The 26,156-nt window shown below is 42.0% G+C and overlaps 3 long non-coding RNA genes across 3 annotated transcripts in view; 1 reads left to right on the plus strand and 2 right to left on the minus strand.

Annotated features, from left to right (window-relative positions):
* LOC309696725 overlaps window positions 1–4,772 on the minus strand; it is a 214,877-nt gene extending 210,105 nt beyond the window's left edge. The window contains exon 1 of the long non-coding RNA XR_014273632.1: window positions 4,654–4,772. This is a non-coding gene — a long non-coding RNA (uncharacterized lncRNA). The remainder of the gene's footprint in view (window positions 1–4,653) is intronic.
* Window positions 4,773–12,451: 7,679 nt separating this feature from the next.
* On the plus strand, window positions 12,452–12,932 carry LOC309696480. The gene is made up of 2 exons (XR_014273508.1): window positions 12,452–12,487; window positions 12,565–12,932. It is a non-coding gene; the product is annotated as an uncharacterized lncRNA (long non-coding RNA).
* Window positions 12,933–24,350: 11,418 nt separating this feature from the next.
* LOC309697761 lies at window positions 24,351–25,730 on the minus strand. Its single transcript, XR_014273904.1, has 3 exons — window positions 25,643–25,730; window positions 24,545–24,736; window positions 24,351–24,439 (listed from the first exon to the last, which is right to left on the minus strand). It is a non-coding gene; the product is annotated as an uncharacterized lncRNA (long non-coding RNA).
* Between the last annotated feature and the right edge of the window lie 426 nt (window positions 25,731–26,156).

Raw genomic sequence — 26,156 nt, forward strand, 5'->3', positions numbered from 1 at the left:
GATTTAATTTGTTGATATTCTAAAAATCTTTTCTTGTTGATCCCATATTGTGTAACTAGTCCGTCAAATGAAATAAATTCTGTTCCTTCTAGTATATGTTCTAAATATTTGATTCCTTTACCACTCCAATCTGAAATGTTTAGCATATTATTGTTTTGTAATATGTCAGGGTTGTTCCAGATAGGTGTACGTTTGCATGGGATTAATGAAGACGCCGTCAATTTTAGAAACTCCCACCATGCTGTCAGAGAAGAGCTGATGTTGATGCTTTTAAAGCATTCATGTTGGGGGCAGGGATAGCTCAGTAGGTAAAGTGGTCGCCCCATGATCGGAAGGTCGGCGGTTCAAATCCACTTAACGGCTACCCTGAGGTACCCCTGAGCAAGGTACCGTCCCTACACACTGCTCCCCGGGCGCCTGCTTAGTGGGCTGCCCACTGCTTCACTGAGTGAATGGGTCAAATGCAGAGAAAAACAAGTAATTTCCCCATGGGGATCAATAAAGTATCCATTATTATTATTATTATTGTTGGATGTTTGAGCTGATAAATGGTAGGTCTGAGATCTCTAGATTATTGCAGAGTGCTTGTTCTACATCTAGCCAAGGTTCATCTAAGAGGGTATGTTTTAGCCATCCTGAGATAAACTGAAGCCTGTTGGCTAAGAAGTAGTGCTGAAAGTTAGGCAGTTCTAGTCCTCCTTTATCCTTGGTCTTTTGTAGTGTTTTTAAGCTTATACGTGGGGGTTTATTTTTCCAAAGGAATTTGGACATACATGAATCTAGAGATCTGAACCATCTTGTGGCGGTTTAGTTGGGATCATTGAGAATAAATAATTTATTTTTGGTAAGACCATCATTTTTATAGCGGCAACCCTTCCCATGAGTGATATGGGTAGACATTTCCATCTAGCCAGATCATCTTCTACCTTCTTTAAAAGTGGGATATGGTTTAATTTAGTTAGATCTGCAAGCTTGGGAGAAACATTAATACCTAAATATTTTATATTTCCCGATTGCAGTGGTGTAGAAGAGGAATTATGGAAGGAGCAATTAATCGGTAGGACTGTAGATTTTGACCAGTTAATTGAGTAATCTGATATTCTTGCAAAAGAGTTTATCAATTCAATCACCCCGCATAAAGGCTGATTTTATGTTCCACGTTCTTGCATTTTATGCCCTTAATTACTGAATTCTCTCTAATTGCTGCTGCTAGTGGTTCAATAAAAATTGCAAACAGTGAAGGGGAGAGTGGGCATCCCTGCCTGGTGCCCCTCAAGAGACAGAAGCTGGAGGATGTCTGGTCATTTGTTCTAACACAAGCTGTTGGGGAATTATATAATATTTTTAACCAGTTTATGAAAGAAGATCCAAAACCAAATTTGTGTAAAGTTGCAAATAGAAATTTCCAGTTAACTCTGTCGAATGCTTTTTCTGCGTCTAAAGAGAATATTGTAGTTTCTAGGTTTTTACTGTATGAGTAGTCTATCAAATTAAGTAATCTACGTGTATTTGTTGATGAGTGCCTACCTTTTATGAAACCAGTTTGGTCAGGATGAATTAAGAGGGGGGTTATTTTCTCCAGTCTCTTTGAGAGAGCTTTGCAGATTATTTTAAGGTCTACATTTATAAGGGATATTGGATGATAGCTTGAGGGATATACAGGGTCTTTGCCTGGTTTTAGCAGGAGATTAATGTTTGCAGAATTCATATTTGATGGAAGTCTGCCCTTTTCTTTAATTTCCAGCAACGTTCTGTAGAAAACTGGTGCTAGAATCGACCAGAATTCTTTGTAGAATTCTGCAGGAAAGCCGTCTGGACCTGGAGCCTTATTATTGGGCATACTTATCAGGGCTTCTTGGAGTTCACCTGGTGTCAGTGGTGAATCCAGTGCCATTGCTTGAGTGTCCAATAATTTTGGAAGAGTTATGTTGTCCAAAAACTGATCAATTTGTTTTTTTAGATGGGTTTATTTGTGTTGAATACAACGTTTTATAGAAATCCCTGAAAATGTTGTTTATTTGTATCGGTTCATATATTGTGTTCCCAGATGAATCTTGAACAGCACATATAGTTGTTTTTTCTTTATTTATTTTTAGCTCGTTTGCTAGAAATTGACCGGATTTATTACCATGTTCATAATTTTGTAGGCGTAGTCTTTGTACTAAGAATTTTGGTTTTTTTTTATCAATTATCTCATTTAATTCTAGTTTTGTTTTGCGTATTTTGTTCAATGTTTCCTGATCTTGGTGGGACGCGTAGGCTTCTTCTAGTGATTTGATGTTTTTTTCTAATTCCTGAATATTTTTGTTTTCTTTTTTCTTTTTATGTGATGAGAAAGAAATTATTTTACCTCTCATCACAGCTTTCCCTGCTTCCCATAGAACAGAAGCTGATGTTTCGGGAGTGTCATTATAGTCCAAATATGAAGTCCACTCTTTTTAAAAATATTTAATAAAGTCTTCATCTTTAAGTAGTGATATATTAAATCTCCAGTTTTTTCTTGGCGTGGTATTATTCTTGTGCATTAGTGTTAAAGATACAGGACCATGATAGCTGACAGCTATAGGGTGAATCTCAGTGTCTGAAATGTCGTTCAGCAGTGAGCTGCTGACCAAAAAATAATCCAGACGAGAGTAGGAGTGATGGACATGTGAGAAAAAAGTATATTCCTTACTGGTGGGGTGAAGGGAGCGCCATGCATCGCAAAGACCAAAGTCGCTCATATACTGTTTGATTATATTTGTGGACTGGCCAATTACGCTGAGTTCCCGCTGTATTGAGCCTATCCATGTCTTCATTTAGTCCAAGGTTGAGGTCGCCTCCAAGAACAAGTGTGCCATCTAAGTGTTCAGAGAGTGCACTGAAAAAACCGTGAAAGAATGAGGGATCATCAACATTTGGACCATATACACTTGCAATACATAGCTTTTTATCAAGTATAGATAGTTTAATGATTAAGAATCTGCCCTCTGGATCTATAACTGTATCGAGTACTGTGAAATTAATTCTTCACCTTCTTCAACTATTCCTCACCTTATTAAAAATTTACTCACCAACTACTAGATTGTATTACTGTGACTTTGGGACCTGAAACCCAGTTTGGACCCGGAAACAGCTAATAACGTCAGACTTACACTTTTATTATTAAAATAGGTTACTTTTAATTTTATTAATTTGCACAAACAAAACTGGGGGTCAAAACAGCTCACATAGCTTAATAGTAGGGGTGCAACAACACTCGTATTGTGGCGGACCACCAGGTGGCTCCACTCACACCCAAGTTGAAGGGAAGTGTTGGGGTGGAGATTTTGGCGCTTCACTTATGTGAAGTTCTGAGAGTCAGTTAATAAAGTTGGAGTGAGACACTGAGACCTCTCCTGTCGTTATTACATACCTCCACATTGGTGACCCCTGTAGCGAACATGCTAAGGCTCGACGACGAAGCCAGCTCCGGCCTGGAAGCATTGGCTGCCGCCAGACTTTCACCTCCGCCGATGGCTGCGTTTGCTGTGGCACTTAAATTGCCGGATTTTTGGCTTCACGATCCTCCTTCATGGTTCGTGCACGTAGAAGCTCAGTTTGCTCTTCGTGGAGTTTCAGCCGACAATACTAAATACCACCATGTGGTGGCCTCACTTGACCCGCTGTCAACCCGCCGCGTGATGACTCTCCTCCGGGACCCCCCAGCCCAAGGCAAGTACGCCGCCCTCAAGGCGCTGCTGCTGTGGCGCTACTCCCTCTCTGATGCTGAGCGGGCCGAGAAACTCCTTTCCTTTGCGGGCCTGGGCGACCGCACCGCTCTCAATTCAATTCAATTCAATTTTATTTATATAGCGCCAAATCACAACATAAGTCGCCTCAAGGCGCTCTCGAGCTCATTGGAGAGCATGCTGTCCTTGCTGGCCGCGGATGACGGAGGATTTCTCTTCACCCACCTCTTTCTCCGACAGCTGCTGGCTCCAGTGCGCGCTGGCCTTGCCAACTCCCCGCTATTGGCCACGAAGGATTACCGCTCCCTTGCGGAAGAGGCGGATCGCATCCTCCTGGCTACCAGGACTTTCGGCGTCCAGGCGATTGTTCAGGACTCACCAAATCAAATCAAATCAAATCACTTTTATTGTCACATCACATGTGCAGGCACACTGGCACAGCACATGCGAGTGAAATTCTTGTGTGCGAGCCCCACAAGCAACAGAGATGTGCAAACACAACAACACAAACGAGCAAAATACAAGAATGGCCAACCTGAAACTAATAAATATATGTACAATATATAATAGTGTATGCATTTCTGGATGTGTATACTAAATATTTTCCTACGTGTGTGTGTGTGTGTGTGTGTGTGTGTGTGTGTGTGTGTGTACACATTTTTACAAATTAAATATTAAAAAAAAATAAATAAAAAATAATAATAATAATAATAAAATATATAAAATATACAGAGTTGAATATGTGCAAAACAAGTGGCATTTATATACAGTGTGGAGTGCATAATGTTGAAGTTCCAGTAGTGAAGCTGAGGTGTCTATGACGTGTTCAGCAGTCTGATGGCCTGGTGGAAGAAGCTGTCTCTCAGTCTGCTGGTACGGGACCGGATGCTGCAGAACCTCCTTCCTGATGGAAGCAGTCTGAACAGTTTATGGCTGGGGTGACTGGAGTCCTTGATGATCCTCCCCGCTTTCCTCAGGCAGCGCTTCCTGTAGATGTCTTGGAGGGAGGGAAGCTCACCTCCAATTATCCGTTCAGAGCACCGCACTACTCGCTGGAGAGCTTTGCAGTTGTAGGCGGTGCTGTTGCCATACCAGGTGGTGATGCATCCAGTGAGGATGCTCTCAATGGCACAGTGATAGAAGGTCCTGAGGATGCGGGGGCTCATGCCGAATCTTTTCAGTCTCCTGAGAAAGAAGAGGCGCTGCTGCGCCTTCTTCACTGTTTTGTTTGTGTGTACTGACCACGTAAGATCCTCAGCCAGATGTACTCCAAGGAACCGGAAGCTGCTCACTCTCTCCACAGCAGCGCCGTTGATGGTGATGGGGGTGTGTACTTCTCTGCACCTCCGGAAGTCCACTATCAACTCCTTTGTCTTTGCGACGTTGAGGGTGAGATGGTTGTCTTGACACCAGTGGGTCAGGGCGCTGACCTCCTCCCTGTAAGCCGTCTCATCACCGTTGGTGATAAGACCCACCACTGTAGTGTCGTCCGCAAACTTCACAATGATGTTGTGTTTTCCCCCGCCCCTTCACCGATGCTCCAGGGGCCCTCCGACTCATCCACGGTGGCCGGAATCGCTGCACGGCGGCACCGCGGAAAGGGGCTTTGTTTTTATTACCAGCGTTTTGGAGCGAAGGCACGGCGCTGTCTCCCGCCTTGCAGTTTCCAGACCCAGGGAAACGGGCATGTCAGCGCTCTGTAGCAGCTGTGACCACTGGCAACAAGGAAAGGCTGCTTTTCTTAGAGGACTCACGCTCGGGGAGGCGTTTCCTGGTGGACTCCGGCTCACAGAAGAGCCTTCTTCCCCCGGCTGGCTCGGACAGGCTAGCTGAGGGATGCGGGCCATTGCTAACAGCGGCTAATGGCTCTCCCATCAAAACCTTCGGTGAAAGGTTGGTGACTGTTTGTTTTTAAGACCGTGACTTTCAGTGGAACTTTGTTGTTGCTGCTAGCTCTGTGCCTATAATAGGCGCTGATTTTCTTTGTGCTCACGAACTGCTGGTTGATGTTGCTAACAGACGTTTAATTGATGCTGTGTCATTTTCCTCATTACCCTGTTTGACTCGGGGTGCTCAGCCCGTGGTGCATGCTAACTCAGTAGATTCGGGTGACGTTTTTCAGTGTTTGCTTTCTGAGTTTCCCCTTACTCACGGTCCCCACTTTCTCGAGCACGGTGACGAAGCATGGGGTGGAGCATTACATAACTACAGCGCGCCGCCTTGACCCTGCCAAACTGGCTGTCGCTCGGAAAGAATTTGCCACCATGGAGCGTCTGGGCATCGTGCAGCATTCGAACAGTGCCTGGGCTTCTCCGTTACACATGGTGCCTAAATCTGATAGTCGGTGGCGACCTTGTGGGGATTTCCGCCGTCTTAATAATGTCACAGAGAACGATCGTTATCCCATTCCCCAAATCCAAGATTTTTCCGCTCATCTTGCGGGGACCTCGGTTTTTTCGAAGATCGATTTGGTACGGGGATATCACCAGGTTCTCGTGCACGCGGAGGATGTCCCCAAAACCGCCGTAATTACACCTTTCGGCCTTTTCGAGTTTCTGCGCATGCCGTTTGGCCTGAAAGGTGCCGCCCAAACCTTCCAGCGGTTGATGGACTCGGTCTTGCGCGGGCTGCCCTTTGTTTTTGTATATCTTGATAATATACTGGTGGCCAGCAGCTCGAAGGAGCAGCACATGTTCCATCTGCGTCAGGTTTTTCAGCGTTTGGCGGAGCATGGACTGATTATTAATCCGTCTAAATGCCAGTTTGGGTTGCCCGTTCTCCATTTTCTTGGGCACCGTATTTCCGCCGAAGGCGCGGTTCCGTTGCCTGACAAATTCCGAGCTGTTTCGGAATTTCCACGTCCCACAAAGGTTAAGGCACTGCAGGAATTTTTGGGGATGGTGAATTTTTACAACCGTTTTCTCCCCAGAGCGGCACATCTGCTGAAGCCCCTTTATGGGGCGTTAAAAGGTAAGAAAGCTAATGACTCCGTTGACTGGTTTCCGGAAAGCATCCAAGCGTTTTCTGATGCTAAGTCAGCGTTAGCTAATGCTGCCCCTCAACGGCGATTGCGTTGACCACCGATGCGTCGGACATAGCGGTGGGTGCGGTGCTGGAACAGCAAATCTCGGGTGTCTGGCAACCGCTCGCCTTTTTCAGCCGTACGCTACGTGACAGCGAATGCAATTACAGTGTTTTTGACAGGGAGCTACTGGCGCTCCACCTGGCGACTCGTCATTTCCGTTTTTTTCTCGAGGGTCGTCACTTTACCGCATACGTGGACCACAAACCCTTGACGTTTGCCATGTCCAAGGTTTCTGATCCATGGAGTGCACGCCAGCAGTGCCAGTTGGCAGCCATTTCTGAGTTTACCACGGACATTCGGCACGTGGCTGGTAAATACAATCATGTGGCTGACTGTTTGTCCCGTGCGCTGGTTTCTCCCGTCTTTCTTGGCATAGACTACTCCGCCATGGCTGCCGATCAGAGCGGTGACCCGGACATCCTCACGCCTAAATCCACCCAGACGGGCCTCATACTAGAGGACAGACCCGTGCAGGACGGTGGTCCCCTCCTCGTCTGTGACGTTTCCACCGGCCGCCCTCGCCCAGTGGTTCCCGCTTCCTGGCGTCGTCAAGTTTTTGACTCGGTACATGCTCTCTCTCATCCAGGGGTCCGGGCCTCTGTTAAACTGGTCAGCTCTAAATTTGTTTGGCCAGGCCTTCGCAAATCTGTTAAGGAATGGGCGTCAGCGTGCATTCCCTGCCAGCGTGCGAAGGTTCATAAACACACCAAGGCGCCCCTGGAGCCGTTCTTCATACCCGGCAAACGTTTCGATCATGTGCATGTCGATCTGGTGGGTCCTCTGCCGCAGTCACAAGGTTTTACGCACCTTTTGACTGTTGTTGACCGGACCACCAGGTGGCCGGAGGCGGTCCCCCTGGCGTCCACTACCGCAGCAGTGGTGGCCAAGGCATTTTTGTCAACCTGGGTCTCGCGTTTCGGCCCACCCGCGGACATTACGTCAGACAGAGGCCCCCAGTTCATTTCCGAGCTTTGGTCGGCCATGGCTGATGGACTGAGGGCTAAAGTCCACCGCACAACCGCATACAACCCGCAAGCTAATGGGATGTGTGAACGGTTCCACCGGTCGCTTAAGGCTGCTTCTCGCGCCTCCTTAAAGGATGGCAATTGGGTTGACCGCCTCCCGTGGGTTTTGCTTGGGCTGCGCTCTGCGGTTAAGGAGGATCTCGGCGCTTCCCCAGCTGAGCTAGTGTTTGGTCAGCCCCTCCGCGTGCCTGGAGAATTCTTGCCCGAAAATCCTCCTCCCTGCTTTGATCCATCGGTGCTATCTCTCAACCCGCTTTTGCACTCGCTTCGGGTTCCTGGTCCGGTGGACCATTGCGTGCCTGACACCTTTGTTCCAAAGACTTTAGAGACTGCTAAGTTTGTTTTTGTCAGGCACGATGCCCACAGGACACCGCTGCGGCCGCTGTATGACGGCCCATTCAGGGTTATTGAACCGGGCCAGAAACATTTTGTTTTGGATTTTGGGGGTCGAAGGGAGACTGTGTGTGTGTTGACAGACTTAAACCTGCACATGTTCTTCTGGACAGTAATGTAGTGCCGGCCCAGGCCCCTCGCTGTGGCCGCCCTCCTTCGATGGGGTTGACAGACTCTGGTTTTCCCCCCAGGACTACCCCCGGACCACCGGCATTTGAGCCTCCTCCTGCCTTTCCTGCTCGCCTTCACCAGCCTCGTTCACAGGATGGACCTTCCTCTGCCTGTTCTCTCCCTCCCAGGTTCAGTCATTCGGGTCGTTTGCTTAGACCCAGTGTCCTGGACTGAATAGAGATCTAACTGTGTGTTCGAGGGGGGGGGTATGTGCGGCGGACCACCAGGTGGCTCCACTCACACCCAAGTTAAAGGGAAGTGTTGGGGTGGAGATTTTGGCGCTCACTATATGTGAAGTTCTGAGAGTCAGTTAATAAAGTTGGAGTGAGACACTGAGACCTCTCCTGTCGTTATTACATACCTCCACAGTATCGATATTGAACCGCTCGATACAGCGCTTTCGGTTCGGTACACATATGTATCGAACAATACAAATTTTTTTATTTATTTTATCAGCTTTTCTTCTGACGATGCTGCCTGTGTTGAGAGCTCAGTGGACTACTCCGCCTAGGCTGCACTGTCGAGTGCAGATCCACTGAGCGCAGTGCAAGCTAGCAAGACAGAAGCTAAGCTCATTGCAACATAGCAACTGCCTCATTGCTACCCGAAATTGAACCTCCCCCACCCTCATTCAGATCTGGCGTTTGGAACTATCTTGGTTTTCATGTGAAACATGACCCTGATGGTAAGCGCGTCATGGACAAAAGTAAAACAGTATGTCGGATGTGTCACGCAATGCTCAATTGGTGGGAACTAGCGCGTTAGCACAGTTAGCTTGCTTGTTAACGTGTTGATGCCGTCCAGCCCCATGCACGGGGCGATCCGCGGTAACTCATTAACGGAGATTTTCCACGTTATGGCGTTAATGTCATTTTAACGAGATTAACGCTGACAGCACTAGTGGGAACACAACGAATATGACTGCACATTTACGCCGACATCATCCTAGTTCAAAGACAAGTGGAAGCAGACAAAAACAACAAGCACACATGCTACAAACTTTACCCGAGTCATTTAGACAGCCGTTAGCACATGATTCTCCTCATGGGGACCTGATATGTTTAATATGCTGCTGAGAGTGTACCCCAGAAGAAGTGTATAGCTTTTATTTTGGAAAGAGCCATTTCTCTGTAATAAACACTCTTTTTCAAAGATGAGTGATTTCTCGATCAGATAGATTTTTTTTTAATTATTAATTTGTTGTTTCAGCAACATTAAATTTAATAACTGTACTTTTGAGTTAAAATATATATTTATAATTTTAATAAATGACAAATTAAAAAGGCATGAAATATTTTTGTATCGAAAAAATATTGAACCATGACACCAAAGTATCGAACCGAACCGAACCGTGAATATTGTGTATCGTTGCACCCCTACTTAATAGTATTTCTGTTTTAATGTAAGCTTCCCCTCACTTATTGGTCACAAAATTAAGTAAATGATTAACAAAGAATTTGATTTATTTTTTTATTCTAGAATTCAATGAAAGCAACAAAAAGATAGTATTAATGTAATGAAAATGCAAAGTTAACATATTAAATCATGAATATCCCACTGTGGAGTCATACGTGGTAAAAGATTATGGCTTGCAATGGGGCATAACACAAGAATTCCTTAAACATGTTGTTGTTTGATAGTAAAAGTTGCCATCCCCTGCCCCAGTTGAATGATTATGATTTATTTGCCCCATTTGCTGTGCTGCAAAGCTGCGTGTGGGCAAAAAGACTGATGAATGCCAAGAAGAAGCTTCTGAAATTAAACTATTTATGGTGTTGTCCAGTCTTGTGGTGAGCTTAGCAATTGAAATAAGCAACGGGTTTCTCCAGAATTTAAAAAATAGATTTTAAAGTTGAGCTGTAATTATTCTAAATCTTTCCTTTCATTGAGTTTTTTTTTTTTTTTTTTTTTACCAGGAGGAATGGACTGGCATTTAGAAAGGATGGCAGGGCTGCAGCTAATCTGTAGCTAATGAGCTTTTCTTTGAACGTCAGTTGATGGGTTGGACATAAAAGAATAATAAAAAACAGTTTTTCACTTGAAATACAGATATATTCTTGCATACCTTAATGTGGAGGCAGTGTGGTGTGTATGCCTGCAATGTGGTGGCAGAAAAACCCCCCATTTGATTTAATGTAGGATAAAAAACCATAAGATAAATTCACTAATTAACATTTAAGAGTTATTTTATCAAGTTCAAGGATCTTATTCAAGTGCAGCATTTAGTGCAGGAGAGCCAGAATCTTGCCAAAAATGAATTTCGTTAAAGTATTATTGTTCAATTTGCTACTGTTTGCATACAAACATCGAGCTATTTTATCATTGGAGATTATATCTGTTATTATTCATTATGTATGCAACAGATGCACAAAATAAGCAGGTCAGAAGCTGTGAAAAACCTGGCTGGTGACCTCCAGATTTCACAGAAATGCCAGAAAGATGATACGTATGATATGCAATATGTGTAATAATAACCTTTTCATTGCAGTGTTACTGTCCATAGAGATGATGTGACACTACCACTGTCGTCATTCCCATGGTCTGCCAGCAAGTATTACTTACCAGGTAGGGGTGAAGGGTAAATTCAATGTATAGAAGATTAGAGGGAATTTACAACAACATCACACTGAAGCGATTATGATCATTACTATCATAGCTATTTTTAATATGGAAACAAAAGTGTAAAAGAGACATATGGGAAATACAAATGGTTTCTCTTAAAAACAAAAATACTCCTTATAGAATGAATTATTTAAAGCACTCTTTAAATTCCACTCTTTGCCCAAATATAGACAGTTTTGTGTATTTCATATTTAGCATGTCCAATAGAGCTGAAAGATGGTTAGTTGGTTAGTGGGTGAAGAAAAGCAAGCATCCCTTTTAAGAGGCTGGTAATGTCATGAAGTCAAAGAAATTGAGGTGGGGCATCCATTTGGAGCATCACTTGTGCAAAACACCGGAAACTGCAAGGACTATGGATGGAAATTAGCAGCTAGATCTAATACAATCCATTGATTCTCTTACTAACATTAATGTTTTTCTACATTGTCACTGACAAATAAATACAACCTCAAATCTAAAAAAGTTGGGAGGCTGTGTAAACTGCAGTTAACAGAAGGCAATGATTTGCAAATCCCACAAACACACATTTTAGTTACAGTAACATGTAGCAACCATATCAAATGTTTTGACTGAGAAATAAAATTATAAAATTACTAGCCCAACAAGTGCATCCCAACCAGTAAAGTAAAAATCTGAATTGTTTTATCCTAATAAGACAATGGGGCAAATTGTACTGACAAACTTGTCAGTATTACTGCACACAAGGATCATTTAGAGTTGCCAAATCTATACAATTTCATTTTTAATTCTAATGCTAAGGTTAAATGGAAACCTGGCGAGATCAAACATGCTGCTAAACTCTTAATAGACCACGGTGTACTTCATAGTTCACTGTCTATGATAAAGTTAACTTTGAAATGTCTTTTAGAGTAAAATTCCTGTAGGAATCATATTCATTTTCTATGTGGTAAAAGCTCCCAGTCCTAGAGGAGTGGGGCATCTGCCAGTTACGCTGCAGGTGTGGTAGAGCTAGTGGAGATGTGATTTAGTTTCTAACTGCTCAGTTGATTCGTTTTTTTTTTTTTTGCAAACACTTATAAAGTTTGCAGTCAAAGAAACCTGATGGAGTTTGTATCTACAGCTACAGATTTTACACAATAAATCAACTTTGTTATCAGAGACTGAGGAGATTTTTGACTTTGAGTTATTTGGCTTTTTATGCATAAAAAGACATTAAATAATAATTGTTTTGGGATTTTTGAGAAGCAAATGGGCCATTGTAACATCAAAAACGATCACTATGGATATAGTATATACCAAAGTTGTTACACTTTGTCTTGATCTGTCGTATAGCATTACATAATAAAATGCACTCTGTGTCATGGTCCGCGGCCCGGCGTCTGAGGTGCTGATGGGATGCCCACTCCCGTGGGCGTGGCCGCTGACTCCACACCTGCATCCCATCCCAGGCGATCACCAGGTGGACCATTTAATCCTGCCCAGCTTGCTGCTCCACGCCAGTCCGTAATCGTCCTTCAGCGGTAACGCACACCTACGGGAAAGTCCTTAGGCAATCCTATCCGTGTGAACTAGTACTAACTCTGCCTTGTATACCCAGATCACTGCTCGGCGTGTTTTGAGTCACCAGCCTGTCCACCTGCCTGTCCAGAATTTGGATCACGATCAACCCCAGCCGCCTCGCCCTTTCTGGAGCTTCTCCCCACGGACCCTCACCCCTCCCTCCGGTTCCCTTGGCCCCGCTATCATCGTAAGACGCGTACACTACCTCCCCTCGTATGCTGCCGGTTTACCCGCACCCCAATAATCCTTTTTTCTTTTTCTGTTTCAGCCTCCCACGGTCCCGCTCTCGGCGTTTCCTGCGCGATTCTTCTCCCGGTCCCTCGGTTTCTCTGGTTCCGTGCGTTTTCTCCCTTCTACTCTCCCGGGACACTCTCAGTTATAATAAAGTTTATTTTTTCTCTCGTACCGCTGTGTGTGTGTTCTGCTCCTGGGTCCAGCTTGTGTGTTGAACTTCGGTTCTTGACACTCTGTTTACATGCTGTTAGTCCATATCTGAGTTGTTCGCTTATGCCTGAAGTTTGCAAGTGCTAAAAGATGGATCTTTGAGACCACAGTATTTTCCCCACAGTTATAGCAATAATAATATAGCAATAATTAATAACAGGGCTGGGAGATGAATTTAATTGTGAAGTCATAATTCTGTCTTTTAACACTTAATAGAATAGAATAGAATTCAACTTTATTGTCATTGCACATGCACAGGTACAGGGCAACGAAATGCAGTTTGCATCCATCCAGAAGTGCTTTAGTGATATAGATATATTACAATATATATTAGCAGTAATATAGATATGTAAGTATATTACAGAAATGGGTCTATTATGGAATGTTATAATGTACACAGTATGAAGTATGTTGTGAATATTCTATAACTTTAAGTATGTACAGGCTGTAGTGAGTACAAGCTATGTACAGGATATGAACAGGATATAAATATGAAAAACTATACAGAATATGAAATAAATAACTTTAAAGAAATCTGAGATATACAGCTATACAGAAATGGGAACTATGCAAGTTGTAAACAGTTGTAGGGTTAAAAATTATCGTATGTACAGAATGATTATTTACACAGAGCTATACAAGATAAGTGAGGGTGTGGATAATTTCTACAGAGGCTATATAAAGTGCTAGTGGTTGTGAGTGGTGGTTCAGTCCATGTTATTATTGTGTGTTTGAGGGTGCACGATCTGATATCCTCGTGTCGGTGTTGTTCCCACATCATCATAATAAATGTTGTTCCAGGGTCCACATTACAAGTAACCAATCACCTTCTTGTGACGTCATACTTTTGCGACTTCGAAAAATACCCGCCTTAAAAAAAACAAATGTTCTTCGAGAAACCGCCTTTTGTCCGCCGATCCAGCAATTTCAATTCCTCTCAAGATACTTTTCTTTAATAAATGGTAAGCATAATACATATGTTTTCCTTGAAATGGATAGCTGTTTGTTTGCTAGTGATAGGCTACTTGCGAACCAGTGTTCTTCAGACAGAGAATTGCGTGTCAATGTATTATGATTTATTATGAAAGTACAGGTGAATATAGCTCTCCCGTCAATATATTATGATATATAATAAATGTACAGGTGAATATAGCTGTCATAACAATGTCAGGCAAAATTGCAGTAGCTTCCCTGATCATTTTACAAACATAAGTGAAGAGAATCTGGACTAAAAGGCCTAGACTAATGGTTGTGTGCTGAATCTATGAATCAAACTATCACCTGGAAACATAATTAACTGGTCCATAGCTGTGAAACTGGACATGAGTTCTTGATTCTATGGAGATTAACAGTAATCCAGAAATTTACAAATTTGTCCTGGGACATCGTGTAAATGTTGTCCCTGGGACATCGCGTAAATGTTGTCCCTGGGACATCGCGTAAATGTTGTCCCTGGGACATGTCCCTGGGACATCGCGTAAATGTTTTTTTCTTTCTTTGGCTCTCGGAGGAGGCGGACGCACTTTTCTCCTCTCCCTTATCTTTCCTGCTAGTTCTTATGTCCTTGTCTAGTCTCGTGTCTTTTTTGTATTACTTTCCCTGGAACACTCTCTCACAGTCTGTGTCTAAAACCTAAAAGAGAATTATGGATTTAATCAACTGGTCTCTGAATGCTATTGACACCCTTTAACGAGAAGTCTGGGCTCGGGAGAACCCGAGTGCCCTGGAGGGACTTTCCCTGCCGGATACACGATGGACAGGTGGCAGAGGATCGTGTGCCTGACTGTCGATCGAGGACGCTGAAGATATCTACCTATTCGGAACCATGATAACAGGGTTCTTGCTAATCGGAGCTGGCTTGGCCCTGGCTTATCGGAGAATTAAGAGAGAGGAACCGGCTGTTCAAACCCCCACAAGGCTGCCCGCTGGGATTGGAACGACAGGTGCGACTTCTCAGAAAGGGCTCACTGAAGGCAGCATGGTTAAGAGCTTGGAGGCGCTTATGACTGCAGTGAATGCTCAGAATAACACCTTTGAGCGTATGTATGTTGGATTACATCAGGAAAGAATCAACTCAGAACAACATCTCTGGGCGGAGCTGGATTACACCTCGGATCAGTTGGCTGCGGTCGTGAGGTCTCAGAATCTGCTATGTGAGCAAAAAGAGTGACAAGACCACAGAATCGACGGCTAATAACATCACGGAGAAGCTCACAGCTATTAACGGGAGACTGAGAGACCAGTGTCGGAGTGTTAAAAAACAGCTTGAAATTCTCAATTACCATCATAACCCGGCTACCCGTTCGGCGCCAGCTCAAGGCCTCTAGCCGAACAATAACTCCCTGATAACGACTGTGTTGAGTCTGTTCCTTCCCATTCCCTACAAGGCAACCTGGGTTGGCTGGAAGACTGTTTACTTAGCCTGGCAGGGCGAAGGACACAACATTTAAGCCTCCACTGAACTATGGACACGCACACACATACATATACTGACACTGATAAGCACTCACTGACGCATCACCCTCCCTACCCCGGATCCAACGCCACCTCCAACGCTTACCTCCCCCATGATGTGGACATTGGGTCAGCTGGAGGCGCAGTCGAAAGATTGTAGCGGTCCCAGATCAGATGTACACACTGGAACTCTTTCCCATGTTGCTTGTCTGTGTTTATTGTGTTATGGTGTGTTGATACCTGTGCATTCCTGTATTATCCTTTTGTGTTGCACATTTCAATGTTTTTTTTCCTCGCTACCTGGCCTGACCTGTCTCCCCAATGTGATGTTTGTATTGTATGTACGGTCGGCAAGGTCTGTCATCTCGGTTGTGGGCAAAAGACCTGCAACTGACAAATAAAGGCTATCTCATCATGTTGTCCCTGGGACATCATGTTAAAGCTGCCAGAGACATACCATAGCTTCTTTTAGCCCCTGTTTGTTTTGAGATATATATATCTATATCTATCTATCTATCTATCTATCTATCTATCTATCTATCTATCTATCTATATCTATATCTATATATCTATATATCTATATATATTTTAATATTATATTTAATATTTACATTGTATTGCAAAAAACCCCAAAACAAGTTAAAATGAATTAATGAATATTGACTAATTAAACCTTTGTTATTTTTCCACCAGAAATGGACGATATAATTAGAAGAAGTGTTCTGAATGACGAAAAAAAAAAAGAACTGGAAAAGATAGACAACTTTGTGTGCATGTGTCACAATGCCAGGAGGACCCATTCAGTGTTGTGTTAGAAAAATTGAACTCATTAACCCTTCATGGACATTATAAATGTTTAAATGTGGCCTCAGGTAAAGACAGGAAAAGAGACTATTACAAATTCAACTGCATCAGAGCTGGGAAAAAAAGTCGAAACAGCTACAGAGCAGTGGGCTGTAAGGCCTATGTTTCATTTAAAGTACTCAAATGTTGGAAAGACCACACAGTCATCGTGCAGCGCACATATGATAAGCATGATGGGCATGATCCTTCGGACCCAAAAGACACACATTTCAACAATATTTCCAGTGATTTGAGGAGGAACATTGAGGAACTGCTTTCCCTTGGAACTAAGCCAGCCATCATACTAACTGAATGTCATAAATGGGCCAAAGAACATGAACACAGAGATCTTCACAACAGAGAGCATTTTGTCACACCACGTGACATTGACAGTGTTAGAACCTGCATGATGAGGAAGAAGCACTTTAACTGTGGAGACAGTCAAAGTGTACATACCTTACTTAATGGAAAACATCAAGAACATGTTCTCTTCTATCAACCATACACATCTGACCAAGAACTAATGATTGTTTTGCAGACACCTGTAATGAAATCAAACATGGAGAACTATGCAAAACAGTTAGTATTTGTTGACAACACACACTGTGTTAACCAGTATTCATTTCCCTTATTCACACTTGTTGTAAGAGATGATCATGGGCATGGAGTCCCTGTGGCCTATGCTATTGTCAGCAACGAAAGTCAGAAAACCCTGGAAACTGTTCTTGGAATAGTTTGTGAGCATTTCCCAACTTCCCCGAGGTAAATAATACATTGACAGCTATTAATTTTGAAATAATTCCTTTTCAAAAAAGTTATAACATGCCAGAATCTAATGCTATAGCTGCAGCATGGGCTGCAAAAAACTTTCCTTTCCAGTTGTTAAAGTTATAAGATGCAACTGAAACACATTTTTACAACAGGGTCCTGTTGTTATGATTTGCCTCATTGTGATATTCACCTACTCAGGTTAATGAATATAAAGGGATAAAATGGTGAGTGACTATGTCCATCCATTTAAGACCACAGTGCACTCATCTTCTGGTGGCTGCTTCCCAAAGCTCTTTTTGACATTTAAAAATATGTTTGCCTGGTTGATTTCTGTAATGCACAGGTCCTCTTGTCCAGTGAGTGACAAAGTTATTTTTGGACGTCAGCTTTCTTTTATGCTTTTTGTACAGCTGCTCCTCTGTCTCTCTCTCCAGATTAACTTTTTTTCCTCTGACATTCACAGGCTGTTAATCGATGGCTTTCAAAATCAGAGTCCATGGGCTTTCTAACACCCAAAAGAGAAATGAAATCATTTCTTTCTTTTGTAAGCTGAAAGCTTGCACATCTGTAAGTGTAATTTGTCTATTTCACATTTTGATTTCTTGATTACACTAAGAGCATAATAACTTTCAGTTGCTAAAAAAAGTTACAGAGAGATACAAAATAGATTTTGAAACAATTTCTAAAACTGGCTTCTTATCTTGCTTATCAAAACAAGTACTTAAGCTGTGCAGACCATCATTGTGTCACCCACTGTGCAGTAGAACTTGTGAGTGGGATTCTTTCACAGACAGATGCTGAAACCAAATATGCTTATAGGTTTAGTGTTCCTTCTTAGCCATTGTAAGGGAAGAAATAATTGCTTCCTAATACAAAAACACGACATATTATTAATAACTTAAAATTCTTAATGTTATTCAATAAAAGGAAAAGGGCTTCAATACATAATATTAAAGATTTCAATAGGTCTGTTAAATGGATTGAAATATATTCTGTTGCATCCAATTCTCTTAGGAGGACGACTTTAAAATCACATCAGCAGAGTTCTGCCAGACATTTAGGCAATACCCTTTGGTGTGCCAGTATTTTCAGAAGCACTGGGAAGGCATTGGCCACATGTGGTGTGACTACAGCCGTCGCTTCAGTCACGCTCGCTCTGAAACAAACAATGTGATTGAAAGGTATGATTTATTATTTTGCCCTCATTCAATTGTATTGCTAAAAAAAAGATATTATGCATGTCAATGGAAAATTGTATTTAGTAGTCAGTATAATCTTTTAGTGATATAAGTTTGCATATGATAGAATACTGCATGTAGTTATTTGTATTAGGAAATATTCAACCATGTATACTTACAGCTATATAATCAATTGTGTGTGATCTCTAACAGGCTGCAGGCTTGGTGTGCACTCCAGGAATGCACCCCCACGTCCTGGGAGCATGAGAGTTCGTACCTTGTTTTATTGTTTTACGGTAGGATTAACGTAGCTATGTCTGTTTTAGTTTAAGTGCTTCTTTACATATAGATGAACTGCTGGACTTCCTCACCATGTTATTTAGGGTGAGGGGGAGACTGCCCTCTTTGTGACCAAGGATGTACCTTTTGTGCCTTCATGTTATATGACCCTTTGATCAGCAGGACACACACACACACACACACAGAAGTATAAAATAAAGACAGGGGCAGTGCTCAGCGCGAGTCTCTCTGTCTGGAGGCTGCCCTTGCTAGCAAGACGTTCTGTGTGTTTCTCTTCTCTGAGTCTTTACTGAAGAAGTGTTTTAGAACATTTTCCTTAACAATGCATTAATCCAAGAGGCTAAACTGAGTAGGTTCTTCATATCATTGCCAGAACAGGTTTTAGGCAAATCCTTTAAATTCTAGCAGTGTTTTTTTATGTTATCACAAACAAAAAAAAAACCCAAAACAGTGTAGGTGGATTTGCCTAAATCAGCTAAACCGGAACAGAGCATTCCTTTATAAAAGACGTGTGCAATAGGTATACCAATTTTTTTAAAGAAATAATACAGTCTTGATTTAAACTTTAAATTCCTTCAATTACAGTTACTAATCATTTCAAATATACTGTTTTTCAGATTTTTCCACCGCCTGAAATACCAGTTTTTATCTGGCTATAAGAATAGGCGTCTGGATGATCTGATTGAAGTGCTCCTAGGGAAGGCCGACGACTACTTCTCAGTCATAAAAACCCTGCAAGATGTGGGCCACATGAAAAACAGGTTTGCTGACACCTTGTCTCAAGTTTCAGACTCTGCTTCAAAACTGATGGAAAGTGGTTGGGCTCTTAAAATTACAGTCAAGAACAGCCATGGAGTTAATGCATATCAAGTCCCATCTGAGTCAAGAGAAGACATTGTGTATGATGTCTGCCCTGTTGAGTCCTACTGCAACTGTACATATGGCTTACAAGGACTTCTTTGCAAGCATCTAGTGTTACTTGCAAAATTAGCAGAGGTTGACAATGACATCTATCCAAACATGGAAACAGACATTTTGTCACTGCGGGTGAGGAGAGCTGTGTGAAAATAATAAATGTGGATCCAATCGCAGGCAGTAGTGGAGAAGTGAAGGTGGTTTATTGAACACAAAATAGATATGGACAAACAGCAATTGGAGCTAGTGATGGGACGTTCTGTATCGAGGCTTCGGAGCGTGTGTCGAGTAATGGAGGGGGCGTTTCCGCGAAGCGCGTATCGAGGCTTGCTTCATTTATGGGAGGAGCTGAAAATGATGACGTCTGAAGCCTCGCTGCCCGGCTGTACCACGTGACTGGTTCATGAAGTGGTTCGAACTTTGCCGCGAGATATGACAGCGATATAAACCCCTCAGACTTCATTCAAAAATGTGGGTGTTTGATGGAGAGTTGCGGTTAGTGAGAGTTTGGAGACCGTTTGGAGGTTTATGAGAGTGAGGAAAGTCAGGAGAGAATGGAGCCAGCTAAGAAGAGGAGGATGTCCTCCCCTGTGTGGGAACATTTTGCTCTTATTCCTCCCAACAAGGTATGTAAATTTCTACAGAAGATGTATTTTCATGATACTGATGGTGCAATACAATTTATGTTGAGCTGTCTTGACTTTTGTACAAGGTGAAGTGTTTGCTATGTGCCAGGGAGCTGGGATATAACAACAACACCTCATCCATGCTTAGGCACTACAGAGCTTTGCATGAGAATAAGGGGGACACCGATTGTGGAGCAAGACCAGGTGAGCCATCAAATGCAATGATAATATAGGATGCAGTAATGTTACTAAATGATATAACAATATTATACAACTGTTATAAGTTACGTGTGTGATATTTATATTTGTGCTTTATCTTTATTGTCTTTCCTCAGGAGAACAATCTCAAATAGATGAAGACCTGGTCAGCATGGTGATTGAGGACTCCCAGCTATTTAGCATTGTGGAGGACAAAGGATTCAAAAGATTTGTTAAATCATTAAATCCTAGCTATGTTCTCCCCACTAAAACGGTCATAAAAGCAGTGAAAATTTTGTTTTTACAGAATAAAATGTGAACAGGCAGGACTGAGGCTCAAAGCCTCAGTGTGTAGCTGTCCATACCTCAACGTTACAAAAGCACAACCACTGTCCACACCCCAACCACACCTCACCTCACAGTAAATGATCATTTCCATTTCAAGCATTTCCAAATAATCATTTCCCATACTGCCACTATAAATATACACAGTATACTGCCATCACTACAATATACATGTTTTACACACTCCTTTTGTTGTTGACATTTACAGGCTGTGTGCAAAATGCCACACTCTTCAAATTCATGCCAGCTATTATTTTTACGTCCAGTAGGTGTCCTGCTAGAGCAAATGAAGCTTCATGAAGCTTCGCGTTGGGGTGAACCAATTGGATGAAAAGCTTCAGTGCTTCATGGGGCTTCATCTGCCCATCACTAATTGGAGCACTAACTAAACTAGACTGGAGACAACTAAACTACAGAGCACAAACCTGGACAAGAATGAGAACAAGCAGAGGAGATCGACGATGGCCAGCAGGGAGACCACACGGGTGCGACATGGTGGATACACAGACGGACCAGCAACTACAATGACAGAGGACACGACTTAAATACACACAGAGAAACACAGGGGAATTACACACAGGTGGTGGACACAGCTGGGAATAATCAACAAGACGAGACAGAGGTAAAACTGAACACACTCACATGAGATGCAGACCTTCACAATAAAACAGGAACAAGAAACCATCACACTAAGACGCAGACTCGACATAGAGAGACAGACAGAAAATGACACATGGAACTAAACTAAACCTGCAAAAACATGACAACTCAAAATACTGGGTCAAATTGACCCAGAACCGTGACACATTTCTACCTTGGCAAGAATTGCAGTGAAAGAAAGGCATTACTTTGTACACTGTGAGGACTTGAAAGTGATAAAAATGTCAAGTTTGTTTGGAAATCTGTGTTTTTTTGCATCAGCTGAAACACTTCAGTGCACTTGTTGTACGTTCTCTCACTATAACACATGTGCTTGCCTGAAGGTGGCTTGTAGCCATTTTAAACAAATGAAAAACTCTCTGAAAAGTCCTCTATCAACTTTGAATGACACTCCTGTAGTTGAAAGCACAGAAAAAAAATGCACAGAAGATGCGGTTGGAAAACTAAATGCTGTTTTAGACACAGTTAAACAGTGGGCATTCATTCCAGAGGGTATTACTGCAATGATAGATGAACTGCATACAAATGTCTTAAAAACAAAACAAGAAGTAGGCAAAAGTATATGCCAGTACGAAATAAAGACGACAGATAATGCACGCAAAATTAGGCCATTGCATTCTAGCAAGAAACGTTCGGCCAGCATCGACATTCCAACAGTCTGTGAAAATGAATGTGAACAGTCGATAACCACTGAAAGAGAGACAGCCTCTGGAGAAAATGAAAACCTTTTGGAATACAAAACAAAAAAGAGAAGAGTTAAAGCTAAGTATATGCACAAGTAGACTTTTGTGTGACATTTCAAAGGGACTGCATCCATTACTTCTGTTTATTGAAACCTAAAGCTGAATAGCTGTCTTAACTTTCTGCCAAGGAACAGATGAAAAGAAATTGTTTGCTCTCTCAAGCAGTTGTTATTTATGTGTGTTATTCATTACTTTGGCTTGGTTGCTGTTTTTGATACAAATTCATCTGTGCCCATTGTAATATTTTCATATGTTACTATTTTTATATTGCTATGCATTATAAATAAAGGATTACTTATTACTATTAAAGGTCTGCATTTTTTAATTGTTGGTATTATTTATAAAATATGCGCTCTTTAGTTTTTTGCTCCATAAAACGATACCTGTCACTTTTTGGACATAGAGTATCAGCTGTTGAGAACCCCCGGCTCATACAAAATAGAAGTAAAAGGTTTCAACATCCAGCCTTTTTATGATTAAATACAAAGTGTAATAATAGAGTTATCGGGGTGTGATTTTGTTAATAGTTAGTCTTAAGTGTAAGTTTAATAGTAATGATGAGTAAGAAAATATAGCCAGAATAATGGAATGAGACTAATACCTGACCTCACACTGAGATTTGGTATGAAGTGGCATGTTTGTGCTAATGCTGACATTGGGGCTCAGAGTTCCTCCGTGTGTATATATTTGTGAATGTTAACTTGGCTAATGTCCAAGGGTTTGACTGCTTTCCTGTTGGATTGTATCACAAAGAACGGGGGATAAGAGCACCAGTGGCCGTGCACACCCTCATCTCTCTCCTTCACCCGATCATTAGTGTTGGAAACCGGCATTAGCTCAGAGTAGATTAGACTTCAGTATAGTGCAAGTGATTTGATTTTATGATTATTTGATTCAGTTTTTTCTGTGTTCAAGCTCAATTACTTTAATAAAATATGTTGAATTCAAACAAATAAATAAATAAACAAATAAACTGTGTACATTACCCTTTTAAACCTTTCTGAAACAAGACAGGTAAAAACCAGTGTATAAAAGTTTACATAGGTATAAATAGCTCTAACACTTTACTCCAGCCTTTAACCTCCTAGGACCTGGCGTCCGCATATGTGGACATCGCATTTTGGGTTATTTAGACCAAAATACTAAATCTTGATCAACAAGTGCCTGATATACAGTTACGAGGACATTATACTGCAACTGTTCTATCAAAATTTCAAATGAATGTCCTCATATGTGGCTCTCATTTTTCTCAGAAACAAAAATTAGGTAAAAAAAATAAATAAATCTGGTAATTCTTTCTTTTTACATTCATCGGGTTCCAATCGGCCCAAATATCAAAGAGAAATTAAAAATGCAGGCAGCACGGTGGCACGGTGGTTAGCACTGTTGCCGCACAGCAAGAAGGTCCTGAGTTCAATTCCACCATCAGGCCGGGGTCTTTCTGTGTGGAGTTTGCATGTTCTCCCCGTGTTTGCGTGGGTTCCCTCCGGGTACTCCGGCTTCCTCCCACCGTCCAAAGACATGCAGCTTGTGGGGATAGGTTAATCGGATAATCCAAATTGTCACTAGGTGTGAATGTGAGTGCGAATGGTTGTCTGTCCCTGTGTGTTGGCCCTGCGACAGACTGGCGACCTGTCCAGGGTGTACCCCGCCTCTCGCCCTATGACAGCTGGGATAGGCTCCACCGCCCCCCGCGACCCTGAAAAGGATAAGCGGAAGTGAATGGATGGATGGATGGAAATTAAAAATGCATGCCATGGAAGATTTCGGGTCTTAGGGGGTTAAAATGACCAGATCCCTGGGGCCTCTTTTCCAGGCCACTAAATTAAACCCAGTCAATTACCAATTGCACAGAATAAAAAAGTCCAAATCTTTAATAGAAAAGACAGGCAGAACTCAAACAAACGATAATCCAAATGAGGAGCATATATACACACTGGAAAGTAAATAATTATAAGTTATTAAATCAGACTAATTAAATACAGTAAAACTAATAAGGGAAGACGAACACAACGGAAATAAAAATGACAACAGTGTAAACATACCAAAACTCAAAATAAAACAGGAAAGCTACTACAAACCGAGTGTGACACAATTACATTCATATTGAAGCATATGTGATAATTTTCTTTCTTTGTAGTATTTTTAAGATATGTGTTAGAACAGTCATTATGCTGTTTGGATTAGGAACCAAACATTTTTGCCAAATAGTTAACTTGACACAAACTTAGAACAACAGTGAACAATTTTCAAGATTCTGATTTACAGAACAAACAAAAGGTTTCATTATTTAAGAGACAAGATCAAGTTTTTCACACAGGAACGAAATGACAGAATCCAGTGCAGCAGGGCCAAAGGTGTGTGTCAGCAAACTGAAGGTTGAGGAATCAGTCAGTTCATGTTTAAGGTTGTGTTGGATTTTGCAAAGAGTCTGTCTGTTATTAGAAAGTAAGATTAACAATATTATACCAATAACCCAAATACGGGGAAATGACAAATAATACAAAAAAAGATACTTTCATATTATTTTACTAACTTACTTTGTCATATCAGCACTTGAATGGTCGATGCCTTTACAGACCATGTCTCTTGTGACATCGCAGGCCAATCTTCCGGCAAACCCGAGGGCTAGCTCCCCAGCCTCCTCTTCACTCAGAACACTATACTGTTACTTTAGTTTTGGCCTTCTTAGGCCTGTCAAGAATCATTGCGGGCAGTTTGGCTTTACGGCCCTAAAAAAGAAAAAGTGCAAACACCAAAAGAGCAGAGAGAGACACACACACACAAACAAAGTTAAATGCTTTTGTTTACATGGTGTAATTGTGTATATATTGCAGCAAATGCACAATTTCCAGCCACATTGTCACTTCATTGATACGAGTAACCCGGATTTATTTCAGGTGACATCAAAATCACGAAATGTATACCTACCCCAATCAAACCTCTGAAAACATGAACTGACATGTTCTCTGCGTTGATTCTGCGCTTGATCTCGTCTTCTGTTATTGTGTAGGTTTTCTTTTTTGAGCTTGGTACAGATGAGCGACCATGCCCTCTGTAAACTGTACTAGTTCCTTCTGAATCAGTTTATCTGCATGGATCCTGTCAACATCATCATCAGCAGCATTATCTGTACTCAGACTTGTGCCGTATACTTCTGTTTCTTTTTCTTTGTCTTCAGTCTGTGTACCTTCATCTCTTTCAGTCTTTGTACCTTCATCTCTGACTGTCAGTCTTCCTATCTCACTGTTACTTGTCGATTTGCTGCAGATGTTCTCTCCCTTAGGAACTTTTCCTTTGTCATTCGCTGCCTGATGCTTTCCCTGATGACATTCTTCACTGGCTACTTCTGTTGCTCCTCCTGTATAGCCACCTACTATGCTGCACAACTCCTTTCCCTCTGCTGTGCTGCAATGTGCTGTTACATAAAGAAGAATGATATAAACAGCACTATATCAATTTAATTGTGAAGGGAAATCCCCACACTATGACACAGTTATGTCTAAAATAGTTTTGTGTAAAAACTGGATCTTGAAACGTCCACTTTAATTGCACAGTCCTGGTGTGCAAAGGCAAAATTACGAAAAAAATTTCACTTTAAACATTTTTGGACATTGTTTAGTTATATTGTGACTTACTCTCACAGAAGATACAGATGCCACAAACAGACTTTGAACAACGCATGTGCTTGTATGCACCACATTTCTGGCACTGCACCTGTGAATTTAAAAAAAAGAAGAAGAAATAAACAAACAAAAAACAAATGAACAAAGTCCATTATATAAACAATTTATATGGCTAAGGACATGTCATACAGGGAGTCCAGAATTATTAGGCAAATGAGTATTTTGTCCACATCATCCTCTTCATGCATGTTGTCTTACTCCAAGCTGTATAGGCTCGAAAGCCTACTACCAATTAAGCATATTAGGTGATGTGCAACTCTGTAATGAGAAGGGGTGTGGTCTAATGACATCAACACCCTATATCAGGTGTGCATAATTATTAGGCAACGTCCTTTCCTTTGGCAAAATGGGTCAAAAGAAGGACTTGACAGGCTCAGAAAAGTCAAAAATAGTGAGATATCTTGCAGAGGGATGCAGCAGTCTCAAAATTGCAAAGCTTCTGAAGCGTGATCATCGAACAATCAAG

The sequence above is a fragment of the Aulonocara stuartgranti genome (assembly GCF_965226115.1).
Source record: "Aulonocara stuartgranti genome assembly, chromosome: 20".
Lineage (NCBI taxonomy): Eukaryota > Metazoa > Chordata > Actinopteri > Cichliformes > Cichlidae > Aulonocara > Aulonocara stuartgranti.